Genomic DNA, 15,008 nt, shown 5'->3' with positions numbered 1-15,008 from the left:
GGGAACCAAGTTGAAAAATACAATGGAAGAAAAGGCTAAATTTTCAACTTTTTTTTTTTTTTTTTTTAAATTTTTGGGACAGAGAGAGACAGAGCATGAACGGGGGAGGGGCAGAGAGAGAGGGAGACACAGAACCGGAAACAGGCTCCAGGCTCTGAGCCATCAGCCCGGAGCCTGATGCGGGGCCCGAACTCACAGACCGCGAGATCGTGACCTGGCTGAAGTCGGACGCTTAACCGACTGCGCCACCCAGGCGCCCCAGAAAAGGCTAAATTTTGAATGCCATTGTAACAAAATAATTCTGAATAAGATTATAAAGACATTTGTAAAATTTACATAGAGACATACTTTAAGTGTTACTGAAGAACACAAAAATTTATAAAATGAACCAAAGTAAATAAGACATACATGGTGTATGTGGGTGTCTGTACATATATACATATATGCATACATATGTGTATATGTATGTATGTACATGTACACATATATGTACATGATTCCAACAAATATGTCAAAAATGTTTTGAAAGTAGACAAATTTGTTTTACAGTATACATTGAAAAACTGTAAGCAAAAATATCCAATGCAATTCTATAAAGAGAAAAATAATGAGAGGCAGTTATCTCTAACTGTATGTTAAAACATCCCAACAAGTAGCACAATGAATATTGAATGAATAGCACAATGGTACTGGCACCTGAATATTTAAACATCAGTAAAATAATGTTGAAAGTTTGGACATCAGTAAAAATTCAGATAGAAATTATTATACAATAAGTTTGGCACTTCACATTAGTGAAGGGATAAGGAATATTCTGTAAGTGTAATTTGGACTCTACATACCCATCTGGAAAAAAAATTTCAAGTCTTCCTTTCATTTCATACCAAAGCAAATTTCAGATGTATCAAAGATTTTTAAATGAAAATTAAATTGTAAAAGATTAAAAAGTAGTTTTGTGGTAGAATAGTCCTTTTTCAGTGTGAATATGATGATTAAAAAGAAAAGATTAATATATTCAACTACATAAAAATAACGAAATTATTCATAGAAAAGAAAAAGCAAGGCAAGAAGACAAATACCAATATGAATATAAATTAACAACTTCTTTCACAACGAGTATATTTCATGAAGCTATAGGAGCCCTTATAAATCAGTGAGAAAAGATAAACAACCCCATTAAAAATGTGCAGAATGGTAAGTAGAAAATATAGTTGGTCAATTCTGCTGATAATAAGAGCTATGTAAAGTAAGGCTGTTAGCTACCCGTTTCACCTCTATGATTTGCAAGGAAGAACACATTTGACAGAAGACTAGGTTGTAAAAATATGGAGAAGCAGGAAGAGGCTGCTCAGTAGAGCAAGGAACTAGAAAGACACAGAGATGCTCCCAAATCTTGTTTTCATTAAGACTTTTCAATAAAGCCTGAAAAATCCAGCCCCTCGTCTCTTTTTAGATAAAAATTCACTTAGGAAGTCTTCTGGAGTAGCCTCTGAATTCCAATTCAAGTTGATAACATGGGTAAAAGAAAAGGAAATTTTTCTTTGAGGTCAATTCAACTTTTATGGAATTCCTTTCCATGTCTCTGTAGATTCTGTAAATTCTGCTCTGGCTAGAATGAATTCCTTCTGATTCTCCAAGCTTCATGTGTTTTATCTGGACTCTGGGCTTTTGCACAATACACTTATTTAAATAACCCTGCTTGATATTCTTTATATGTTAGCCTCTGTTCCTCCTTCTGGTCTCCTATTTCCTGACTTCCTGAGACTAGATGAGGTGACCCTTCTCTATGCTGCCATTGTGCCTTGTCACTCCTACCATAGCACTTTTTATATAATTGTAAAATGAAACTGACCTATTTACCACTGTCTCTCCTACTGTCTCTTGATCTCAGGTACTCAGTCTTCTTCATCATCTTATCTTTAGTTCCCAACAGGCCCACCATATGATCACCCAGCGTTCAAAAAATGTTGATTGAATAATTATATGAGCTGCCATCCAAAAGGACTCCAATTTACCATGTTCTAACTACATTATCTGATCTCTGGGGTCTAAACATAAAAGATGTAGCAGTTCCAAGGCACAGCTGACATGAGCTACTGGCCCTGCCATATGATATGTCGTATTCATACAAGGGTATCAGATCCTTTCCCTTCTCCTAATCCATCGCATAGTTTAAACTCTACAGACTTCATTATTTAGCCAAACGTTATGCCACAGAAAAGAGTGCTTCCTGTGTTAAATCACCAGCTGTTAAGATGATCATTACAGACCAGGGCAATTCACATGCTCACTAACCACTCCAAGGGCAGAAATTGGAGTTAGCATATAAACGCATACATCACACTGCTTATTCTGGAGTATTTAAAAGTAAATTATCACATTAATAAGGTAATTTACCCCAGTTCCAATCTACTGCTTTCATAGTTTGTCTCCTCTATTTGTTCACCAGGAAAAAGCATTCTTTTTACCCAGCAACTATATCAAAAGCTGCTGGTATCTGTTCAAACCAGAGACTGGTACAACCCTTCATCCCTAGCAACCTTTGCGATCAGAACTATCATACTATAAGTAGCTCAAATGTGTCCAGTTGAACCCTAATATATGACAAAGTTTTATGTATAGTCATTGCTTATTAAATAATTGTCTAACAAATAAATGTCTAATCTAAAGGCACTAAAACAGTACATGGAAGGTACTCAGAAAATGTTTCTTGAAAAAAATTGGCATTCTTTTGAAAATAGAAAACACCTTGTAATTATGTGTGTATGTATATTATAAAAATACATCACATTCATTGAAAAGAAATTCATAATACGTAGAAAACTCTTTAAAAAGCTAATTCCTTCAATGAGCTACTAAATTTCAGAATATATATGCTTTTAGAGTTTTATCTATGCATCATTGATTTATAAGTGTTTTTCCAAATAGAATCACACTATATACTATATGTGCCAGGAATTAAATTACTCAGCCAATATTTCGAAAATTTTCCACAGAAAGTAATTTCCTTTTCCCAGAAAGGGCTTGGGAGGGTAGGCAGGAAATTCAGTCCCTTTATAAGCAAAATTCACAGGAAGATTCAACTGTTCCTATAACTGTGTTTGATTGCTCCTTATAAACAATAGACTTGGGCACCTGGGTGGCTCAGTTGGTTAAGTGTCTGACTCTTGGTTGCACCTCAGGTCATGATCTCATGGTTCGTGAGTTGGAGTCCCACGCCGGGCTCTCTGCTGTATAAGCAGAGCTTGCTTCAGATCCTCTGTCTCCCTCTCTGTCTCTGCCCAAGCCCCCCCCCCCCCATAAATAACTAAACATTAAAAAAAAATAGACTTCATTTATCAGAAGAAAAAGCAAGTGATTTCTTAGCATTAGTCCTATTTCCAAGTAGCCCTGCCCTTATTTTCCTTTTCAAACTCACTTATAAAGAGAAACAAAGTTTCAAATTTTGTCCTAAAATGGACACCAGAACTTAAAAAAGATGGAGATAAACTATAGACTTCGTCATTACAATTCGTTAATCACAAACTGAGAAAGATAGGAGAGGCAACAGGAGAGACAAGCCCAATCAATGAGCCCTGGCCCTATTTTTCCCAGACTAGAGTTGAACATAGCCCCAATTCTACTGATACAGTGGTCATTTTAGGTTCTAAGCTTATATTGCTGGTGGTTTGGGTAAGAACCTGAATTCTGGATCAAGCGTAAAACTGTCCAGTGACAAAGATTCTCTCTTTGACCAAACTTTAGACAGACTCCTCTGAATTCTCTTCTCAAGTAGGCCTTGACTTTGGGGCTTCATGTTTGTCTCTGCATTGTCCAATTTTAGCAAGAATCCTGCTAAGTCAGGTTAACCAGAATTGCCCACTCCTGATATCTGATTACCCTCAATATCTGATTGGGTTCTTTATCCCCCAGGTGATGTTTGATCACGTTGACCTGCCTTTACCAAGAACCCTGTAGTGTCAGTTTAAACAAAATTCTCCCTTAGTCCTCTTAGTAATTTTCTATCCACTGACCACCCCCTATGCTACTTCCTGGCTGTAAATTCCCACTTTTCCTTACATTTGGAGTTGAACCCTATCTCTCTTCCTACTGAAAAATCCCATTGTAGTGGTCCCTCTACCTAGTCTTCCTTGAAAAACGTCTTTAGGACCATTTTAACAAGTATCATGAACTATTTTTCAGTGCTGTGATTCTGCAAGAGCCCAAATTCTATTAGTTGCCTGTGACATAAAAGAGGCAAAAGTTCTGAGCATGTTTGTTTGTTTTGACACAAAGCATTTATAATTAAAGGACCCAAGGGACACCTTGGTGTCTCACTCGGTTAAGTGCTCGACTCTTCATTTCAGCTCAGGTCATGATTTTACACTTCGTGGGATCCAGCCCCACATCAGGCTCTGTGCTGATAGTGCGGAGCTTGCTTGGGATTCTCTCTCTCCCTCTCTCTTTGCCCATCCCCCACTCATACTCTCCCTCTCTCTCTCTCTCTCTCTCAAAATAAATAAATAAACATTTTTTAAAAGTTATTTCTAAAAAAAAAAGGACCCAAGTGTTTTTTTATTACGATAAAGACTTATACCAGAAATTTTATTTTTGCATTTTAATTAAACTATAAAATAGGAACAAAACAGTGTTCAGCTTCAAGATGTACAACCAGTAGGAGCGCCTGGGTGGCTCAGTTAGTTAAACATCCGACTTCAGCTCTGGTGATGATCTCATGGTTCACGGATTTGAGCCCCACATTGGGCTCTGTGCTGACAGCTCAAAGCAGGAGCCTGCTTTGGATTCTGTGTCTCCCTCTCTCTCTGCCCCTCCCCTGCTCATGCTCTGTTTTTCTCTCAAAAAATAAATAAACATTAAAAAAAAAAAGATGTACAACCAGTGAAATGACACAAAATTAAAACATTCCTGTAATTAATACCCAAGTCAAAAAAAGGAAAAGAGCACTAACAAAGCCCTAGAAGTTTTACCTGTGCCCCTTTCCCATCATACCCTCCTCTCCTGTTCATTGATGCCCATTTTTCTGAACTTTTTTTTCTAATTTTTAATTTTGGTGAACTACACACAACATAACATTCACCATTTTAACCATTTTAAAGTGTACAAATCAGCAGTGTTAAGTCTTTCACATTATCATGCAAACAATCGCCTGGACTTTCACCTTGCAACAATTCCATTCTTTCCTATGCCACAGCTCCTGGCAACCACCAGGCTACTTTCTGTCTTTGTGAATTTGACTGCCTCTTTTAATACCTCTTATAAGAAGAATCATACACTATTTGTCTTTTTTTACTGACTTATTTCACTTGGTATCATTTCCTCAAGATTCATTCATGTTAGAGCAGGTGTCAGAATTTCCTTCCTTTCTAAGGTTGAAAAATATTATATTGTATGTGTATACATACCACATTTTCTTTACCCTCTTTTCTATAGATGGACACTCAGGTTGCTTCTACCTTTGGATTATTATGAATAGTGCTGCTATGAACATAGGTGTACAAATACCTCTTTGGGATTCTGCATTCAATTATTTTGGGTATATACTCACAAGTGGAATTGAACATTTATCAGATGTATGATTTGCAAATATCTTCTCCCGTTCAGTAGGCTTCCTTTTTGTTTTGCTGATGGTTTCTATCACCGTGCAAAAGCTTTTTAGTTTGAAGTAATCCCATTTGTTTATTTCAGCTTTTGTTGCCTTTGCCTGAGGACACTGGTTCAAAACAAATATTGCTAAGACTGATGTCAAAGAGCTTACTTCCTGCGTTTTCTTACAGGAGTTTTATGATTTCAGGTCTTATGTTTAAATTTTTAATCCATTCTGAATTTATTCTTCATATATGGTGTAAGATAATGGTCCAGTTTCATTCTTTGGCATGTAGCCATCCATTTTTCCTAATACCACTTATTGAAGAGACTGATTTTTCCCCATTCTATACTCTTGCATCCTTTATCATTAACTGCATATGTGTGGGTTTACCTCTAGACTTTCTATTCTGTTCCATTGACCTATGTGTCTGGCTTTATGCCAGTACCACACTGTTTTAATTACTATAACTTTGTAGTATAATTTGAAATGGGGGAGTGAGAAACCTCCAGCTTTGTCTGTCTTTCTCAAGATTGCTTTGACCATTTGAGGTCTTTTGTGCTTCCATACAAATTTCAGGATTCTTTGTTTTAGTTCTGTGAAAAATGCCATTGGTTTTTTGAGGAGGATGCAAATAATCTATAGATGCTTTGGGTGGTATGGACATTTTATCAATATTAATTCCTCAAATCCATGAGCAAAGAATAACTTTCTATTTATTTGCGTCATTTTCAATTTCTTTCATCACTGTCCTATAGTTTTCAGAATAAAGGTCTTTCACCTCCCTGGTTAAATTTCTTCCTAGATATTGTATTCTTTTTAATCCAATTGTAAATGGGATTTGTCCCCCTAATTTCTCTTTCCAATAGTTCATTATTAGTGTATAGAAACAGAACTGATTTGTGTATGTTAATTTTGTATTTTGAAATTTTACTGAATTTATTTATTAATTCTAATAACTTTTTGGTGGAGTCTTTAGGGTTTTCTCTGTATAGTATCATGCCATCTACAAATAAGAACAGTTTCCTTCTTCCTTTCCAATTCCGATGCCCTTTTTCCCCATTTTCCATACCTAACTGCTGTAGTTAAGACTCCCAATCCTTCTTGAATAAAAGTGCACAAGTGGGCATCCTTGTCTTTTTCCTAATTTTAGAGAAAAAGCTTTTAGTTTTTCATGGGTTAGTATGATGTTAGAGGTGACAATGTGATTGTCATATATGGCTTTTCATATTGAGGTATATTCCTTCTATACCTACTTTGTTGAGAGATTTTTAAATCATAAATAGATGTTTAATTGTGTCAGATGTGTTTTGTATGTCTATTGAGATGACAACATGATTTTTTCTTTTGTTTTGTTAATATGGCATATCACATTGATTAAATTGCAGATGTTGAATCATCCTTACTCCCTGGAATAAATCCCACTTGATTGTGGTATATGATATTTTAAATGTATTGTTGAACTTAGCTTGATAATATTTTGTTAAGGTTTTTTGCATCTATGTTCATCAGGGATATTGGCCTTTAATTTTCTTTTTTTGTGATGTTTTCTATTTCTGTTTCAGTGTCAGAGTAATGCCATCCTTGTAAAATGAGTTTGGAAGCATTCCCTCCTTTTTGATTTTTGGAATAATTTGAGAGGAATAGATACTAACTCTTGTTTGAATGTTTGGTAGAATTCACCCGTGAATCTGTCTGGCTCTAGACTTTTGTTTGGGGGAGTTTTAAAATAACTGATTCAATTTTATTACTTGTGATTAGTCTATTCAAATTTCCTATTTCTTTGTGATTCAGCCTTGGAATTTGTGTATTTCTCAGAATTTATCCATTTCTTCTTTTAGGTTTTTGTTTGCATGTAATTGTTCATAACATTCTTATATCTGTGATGTCAATTGTAACTCTCATTTGGAATTTTTGGTATTTGGGTCCTCTCTTCTTTTTTTTCTTTTTTAAAGATTTTATTTTTAAGTAATCTCTATACCAAATGTAGGGTCCCAGAAGATGAAGAGAGAGAAAAAAAGGTAGAAGGTTTACGTGAGCAAATAATAGTGGAAAACTTTTCCTAACCTGGGGAAAGACAGACATAAAATCCAGGAAACAGAGAACTCCCATTAGATTCAACAAAAACCAACCATCAACAAGGCATATCATAGTCAAATTCACAAAATACCCAGAAAAGGAAAGAATTATGAAAGCAGCAAGGGAAAAAAAAAGTCTTTAACCTACAAGTAAAGACAGATCAGGTTTGCAGCAGACCTATTGACAGAAACTTGGCAGGCCAGAAAGGAGTGGCAGGATATATTCAACGTGCTGAATTGGAAAAATATGCAGCCAAGAATTCTTTATCCAGCAAGGCTGTCATTCAAAATAGAAGGAAAAATAAAGTTTCCCAGGCAAACAAAAACTGAAGTTTGTGACCACTAAACCAGCCCTGAAGAAATTCTAAGGGGGGCTCTCTGAGGGGAGAAAAGATGAAACAAAACAAAAAAGACCAAAAGCAATGAAGATTAGAAAGGACCAGAGAACACCACTAGAAACTCAAACTCTATAGGCAACAACACAATGGCAATAAATTCATATCCTTCAGTACTCACTCTAAATGTCAGTGGATTAAATGCTCCAATCAAAAGACTTAGGGTAACAGAATGGATAAGAAAATAAGATCCATCTATATGTTGTTTACAGGAAATCCATTTTAGACCTAAAGTCACCTTCAGATTGAAAGTAAGGGGATGGAGAACCATCTAGCGTGCTAATAGTCACCAAAAGAAAGCTGGAGCAGCTATACTTATATCAGAAAAACTAGATTTTAAAATAAAGACAGTAACAAAAGATGAAGAAAGGCATTATATCATAATTAAGGGCTCCATCCAACAAGAACACCTAGTAATTGAAAACATTTATGCCCCCAATGTGAAACAACTAAATATATAAATCAATTAATCACAAACATAAAGAAAATCATTGATAATAATACCATAATAGTAGGGGACCTCAACATCCCACTTACAACAATGGACAGATCATCTAAGCAGAAAAGCAACAAGGAAACAATGGCTTTGAATAACACACTGGACCAGATGGACTTACAGATATATTCAGAAAATTTCATCGTAAAGCCACAGAATACAAATTCTTCTCAAGGTCACATGGAACATTCTCCAGAATAGATCACATACTGGGACACAAATCAGCCCTCAATAAGTACAATGAGATCCAGATCGTACCATGAATATCTTCAGACCACAACACTATGAAGCTCGAAATCAACCACAAGAACAACAAATACTTGGAGACTAAAGAACATCCTACTAAAGAATGAATACTCTAGCCAAGAAGTTAAAGAGGAAATTAAAAAATACATGGAAGTCAATGAAAATGATAACACCACAGCCCCAAACCTCTAGGACGCAGCAAAGGTGGTCATAAGAGGGGAGTATATGGCAATCCAGGCCTTCCTAAAGAAGGAAGAATGATCTCAGATACACAACCTAACCTTACACCTTAAAGAGCTGGAAAAATAACAACACTAAAACCCAAAACCAGCAGAAGACAGGAAATCATAAAGATTAGAGCAGAAATCAATACTATCAGAAAACAAAAAACAAACAAAAACAGTGGAACAGATCGAAGAAACCAGGAGCTGGTTCTTTGACAGAATTTTAAAAACTTGATAAACCCCTAGCCAGTTTGATCAAAAATAAAAAGGAAAGTACTCAAATTAATAAAAAAAATCAAGAATGAAAGAGGAGAGATCACAACCAACACTGTAATAATACAAACAATAATAAGAGAATATTATGAACAATTATATGCCAGTAAATTGGTCGATCTGCAAATAATGGAAAATTTTCTAGAAACATATAAAGTACCAAAACTGAAACAAAAAAAAATGGAAAATTTGAACAGACCCATACTAGTAAAGATATCGAATTAGTAATAAAAAATCTCCCCAAAAACAAGAATGGGCTGGCTGACTTTCCAGAGGAATTCTACCAAACATTTAAAGAAGAGTTAACACCTATTCTTTGAAGCTGTTACAAAAAATAGAAATGGAAGGAAAACTTCCAAACACATTCTATGAGGCCATAATTACCCTGATTCCAAAACCAAAAACCCCACTAAAAAGGAGAACTATAAACCAATTTCCCTGATGGAGCTGGATGCAAAATTTTTCAACCAGATATTAGCCCACTGGATCCAACAGTACATTAAAAGAATTATTCACCACAACCAAGTGGGATTTATACCTGGGATGCAGAGCTGGTTCAATATCCACGAAACAATCAGTGTGATACATCATATCAATAAAAGAAAGGACACGAACCACATGATCCTCTCAATAGTTGCGGAGAAAGCATTTGACAAAATACAGCATCCTTTCTTAATAAAAGCCTTCAGGAAAGTAAGGATAAAGGATAATATCTCAAGATCATAAAAAGATGAAAGACCCACCGCTAATATCATCTTCAAGGAGGAAAAACTGAGAGCTTTCCCCTTATGGTCAAGAGCATGACAGGGATGTCCATTTTCACCACTATTATTCAACATAGTATTGGAAGTTTTAGCCTCAGCAATCAGACAATACAAAGGAATAAAAGGCAGCCAAATCGGCAAGGAGGAAGTCAAACTTTCACTCTCCAGAGAAGACATGATATTTTATATGGAAAACCCAAAAGATTCCACAAAAAAACTGCTAGAACTGATCCATGAAAATTCAGCAAAGTCGCAGAATATAAAATCAATGCACCGAAATTGGATGCATTTCTATACACCAATAATGAAGCCACAGAAAGAGAAAACAAGGACTCGATCCCATTTACAATTGCACCAGGAACCATAAAATACCTAGGAACAAACCTATCCAAAGAAGTGAAATATCTATACACTGAAAACTATATAAGGCTTATGAAAGAAATTGAAGACACACAAAAAAATGGAAAAATATTCCATGCTCATGGATCGGAAGAACAAATATTATTAAAATGTCAATACTACCCAAACCAATCTACAATTGCTTTCAATGCAATCCCAATCAACATCGCACCAGTGTTCTTCTCAAAGCTAGAACAAATAATCCTAAAATTTGTGTGTAACTACAAAAGACCCCAAATAGCCAAAGTAATATTGAAAGAGAAAACCTAAGCGGGAGGCATCACAATCCCAGACTTTAGCCTCAACTACAAAGCTATAATCATCAAAACAGTATGGTACTAGCACAAAAACAGACACAGAGACCAATGGAATAGAATACAGAACCCAGAATTGGACCCACAAATGTATGGGTAATTAATCTTTGACAAAGCAGGAAAGAGTATCCAATGGAAAAAAGATAGTCTCTTTACCAAATGGTGCTGGAGAACTGGACAGCAACATGCAGAAGAATGAATCTGGACCACTTTCTTACTTGATACACAAAAATAAAGTCAAAATGGATGAAAGACCTAAATGTGAGACAGGAAGCCATCAGAACTCTAGAGGAGAAAGCAGGCAACAAACCTCTTTGACCTCAGCCACAGCAATTCCTTGCTCAACACATCTCCAAAGGCAAGGGAATTAAAAGCAAAAATGAACTATTGGGACCTCATCATGATAAAAAGCTTCCACACTGCAAAGGAAACAATCAACAAAACTAAAAGACAACCAACAGAATGGGAGAAGATATTTACAAATGACATATTGGATAAAGGGCTAGTATCCAAAATCTATAAAGAACTTACCAAACTCACCATCCAAAAAAATAAATAATCTGGTGAAGAAATGAGCAGAAGACATGAATAGACACTTTTCCAAGGAAGACATCCACATGGCCAATAGACACATGAAAAGATGCTCAACATCACTCATCATCAGGAAAATACAAATCAAAACCACACTGAGATACCACCTCACACCAGTCACAGTGGTTAAAATTAATAACTCAGGAGACAACAGATGCTGGTGAGGATGTGGAGAAACAGGAACCCTCTTGCACTGCTGGTGGGAATGCAAACTGTTGCATCCACTCTGGAAGACAGTGTGGAGGTTCCTAAAAAAAATTAAAAATAGAACTACCCTACGACCCAGCAACAGCACCAGGAATTTACCCAAAGGATACAGGAGTGCTGATTCATAGGGCCACATGTATCCCATTGTTTATAGCAGCACTTTGAATAATACCCAAATTATGGAAAGAATCTAAATGTACATCAGCTGATGAATGTTTATATATACAATGGAATACTACTTGGTAATGAGAAAGAATGAAATCATGCCATTGCAGCAACGTGGATGGCACTGGAAGGTATTACGCTAAATGAAATAAGTCAGTCAGAGAAAGACAGATATCATGCTTTCACTCATATGTGGAACTTGAGAAACTTAACAGAAGACCATGGGGGAAGGGAAGGAGAAAAAAATAGTTACAAACAGAGAGGGAGGGAGGCAAACTATAAGAGACTCTTGAATGCAGAGAACAAGCTGATGATTGATGGGTGGGAGGGGAGAAAGGGGAAAGTGGGTGATGGGCATTGAGGAGGGCACTTGTTGGGATGAGCACTGGTGTTGTATGAGAGCAATGAACCATAGGAATCTACCCCCAAAACCAAGAGCACACTGTGCCAATAAGTTATATTTAAAAATAAAAATAAAGAAATAAAATTTGTAAGGTACCAGAAAAGATCCAAATAGCCAAAGCAATCCTGAAAAAGAAAACCAAAGCTGGAGGCATCACAATTCCGGACTTCAAGCTGTATTACAGAGTTGTAATCAAGACAGTATGGCACTGGCACAAAAACAGACATTCAGATCAATGGAACAGAATAGAGAACCAAGAAATGGATCCACAAACGTATGGCCAACTAATCTTGGACAAAGCAGGAAAGAATATCCAATGGAATAAAGACAGTCTCTTCAGCAAGTGGTGCTGGGAAAACCGGACAGCAACATGCAGAAAAATGAACTTGGACCACTTTCTTATACCTTACACAAAAATAAACTCAAAATGGATGAAAGACCTAAATGTAAGACAGGAAGCCATAAAATCCTAAAGGAGGAAGCAGGCAAAAACCTCTTTGACTTCGGCCACAGCAACTTCTTACTCAACACGTCTCTGGAGGCAAAGGAAACACAAGCAAAAATGAACTACTGGGACTTCATCAAGTTAAAAAGCTTCTGTACAGCAAAGGAAACAATCAGCAAAGCTAAAGGCTAATGACAGAATGGGAGAAGATATTTGCAAATGACATATAGGATAAAGGGTTAGTATCCAAAATCTATAAAGAGCCTGTAAAACTCAACACCCAAAGGACAAATAATCCAGTGAAGAAATGGGCAAAAGACATGCATAGACACTTGTCCAGAGAAGACATGCAGAAGGCTAACAGACATATGAAAAAATGCTCAATATCGCTCATCATTAGGGAAATAAAAATCAAAACTACAATGAGATACCACCTGACATCTGTCAGAATGGCTAAAATTAACAACTCAGGCAACAATAGATGTTGGCGAAGATGAGGAGAAAGAGGGTCTCTTTAGCATTGTTGGTGGCAATGCAAGCTGGTGCAGCCACTCTGGAAAACAGTATGGAGGTTTCCCAAAAAAACTAAAAATAGAACTACCCTACGCCCCAGCAATTGCACTACTAGGCATTTATCCACAGGATACAGGTGTGATGTTTTGAAGGGACACATGCACCCCCATATTTATAGCAGCACTATCAACAATAGCCAAAGTATGGAAAGAGCCCAAAGGTCCATCGATGGATGAATGGATAAAGAAGATGTGGTATATATATGCAATGGAGTATTACTCGGCAATCAAAAAGAATGAAACCTTGCCATTTGCAACTAGGTGGATGGAACTGGAGGCTATTATGCTAAGTGAAATTAGTCGGTCAGAGAAAGACAAACATCATATGACTTCAATAATATGAGGACTTTAATAGACAAAACAGATGAACATAAGGGAAGGGAAACAAAAATAATATAAAAACAGGAAGGGGGGCAAAACAGAAGAGACTCATAAATATGGAGAACAAACTGAGGGTTGCTGGAGGGGGTTGTGGGAGGGGGGATGGGCTAAATGGGTAAGGGGCACTACGGAATCTACTCCTGAAATCATTGTTGCACTATATGCTAATTTGGATGTAAATTTTTAAAAGAATAAAAAATAAAATAAGTTAAAAAGAAAAAAAAAGGATACTGTTATGGCCCAAACTTAACACATCCAATATGTTTGGGAGGGTTCTTTTCATGAAAGTGCTGGTTGACTTGCCAGAGGAGAGCAAAAGAGAGAGTGACTTCTTCCCACTCCAGAGAGGCTGGAAGACATCTCTCAGCATAGTCAGTATACTTGGTTGATTTGGTCTGCCACTGAGGGAGAAGTGGGGCTACCAATTGTGATGTTTTTTTCTCCCTCCCTCCCTCTCTCTTTCTCTCTCTCTCTCTCTCTCTCTCTCTCTCACACACACACACACACACACACACACACACGACTTTCATCAAACAGACTGGCTCTGGTTGGTGAATGACACTATATTGTTCCCCTTTAACTCCTCCTTTTCTCCCCCTCCTAACTCTGCCTTGCCAGGGACTTGTCATGGTCCCTTTTCAGCTTGACAGCATTTTCTTACTTCTTTCCTCCTTCTACTGTCCACCTCAGTCTTTTTTGGCTAACTCCACATTTCCCAAAATGGAATCTGATTGGCTGTACTGATGCTATCATATCAGGCCACTTGGATCATTGACTCGTGTATAGTTGGACTTCCCTTGGATCCAACACTTTACTCAATGTCCAGACAGCCAAGGCCAGAGAGGTGGAGTCAGATGGAACAGACATGGCAAGTGCTCTATTGCTTCTCAATAGGTTATGCTGAGAGTATTCACATCAATAGAAGGAGGACAGAAAAACCCCAAACCTAATGTGGACACAAATCACTGTGTAAGTACTTGGCAGACTCCCTAAAGAAAAGACAAGATTGGCTAGGATTCATGTTCATGGTCACATTATAAACTCTGGGCTAGGGGTAATAAAAAAAAATAGTTAACTTATAAAAAAAATAGAACTACCCTATGACCCAGCAATAGCACTACTAGGTATTAACCCAAGGGATATCGATGTGCTGTTTCGAAGGGACACATGCACCCCAATGTTTATAGAAGTGCTATCGACAATAGCCAAAGTATGGAAAGAGCCCAAGTGTCCATAATGGATGAATGGATAAAGAAGATGTGATATACATATATATATATATATATATATATATATATATATATATACACACACACACGCACACACACAATGGAGTATTACTTGGCAATCGAAAAGAATGAAATCTTGCCATTTGCAACAACATGGATGGAACTAGACAGTATTATGCTAAGTGAAATTACTCAGTCAGAGAAAGACAAATATGATATGACTTCACTCGTGTGAGGACTTT

At 36.8% G+C, this 15,008-nt stretch overlaps 1 protein-coding gene across 1 annotated transcript in view; it reads left to right on the top strand.

The window, feature by feature from the left end:
- Positions 1–15,008, top strand: part of LOC122480747 (guanylate-binding protein 1-like) — a 175,744-nt gene that overhangs the window by 69,153 nt on the left and 91,583 nt on the right. The gene's annotated exons all lie outside the window — the stretch shown is intronic.

The sequence above is a fragment of the Prionailurus bengalensis genome, chromosome C1 (genome assembly GCF_016509475.1).
Source record: "Prionailurus bengalensis isolate Pbe53 chromosome C1, Fcat_Pben_1.1_paternal_pri, whole genome shotgun sequence".
NCBI lineage: Eukaryota > Metazoa > Chordata > Mammalia > Carnivora > Felidae > Prionailurus > Prionailurus bengalensis.
Note: the sequence above shows the minus strand (reverse complement) of the source record. Positions and strands in the feature narration are given on the sequence as shown.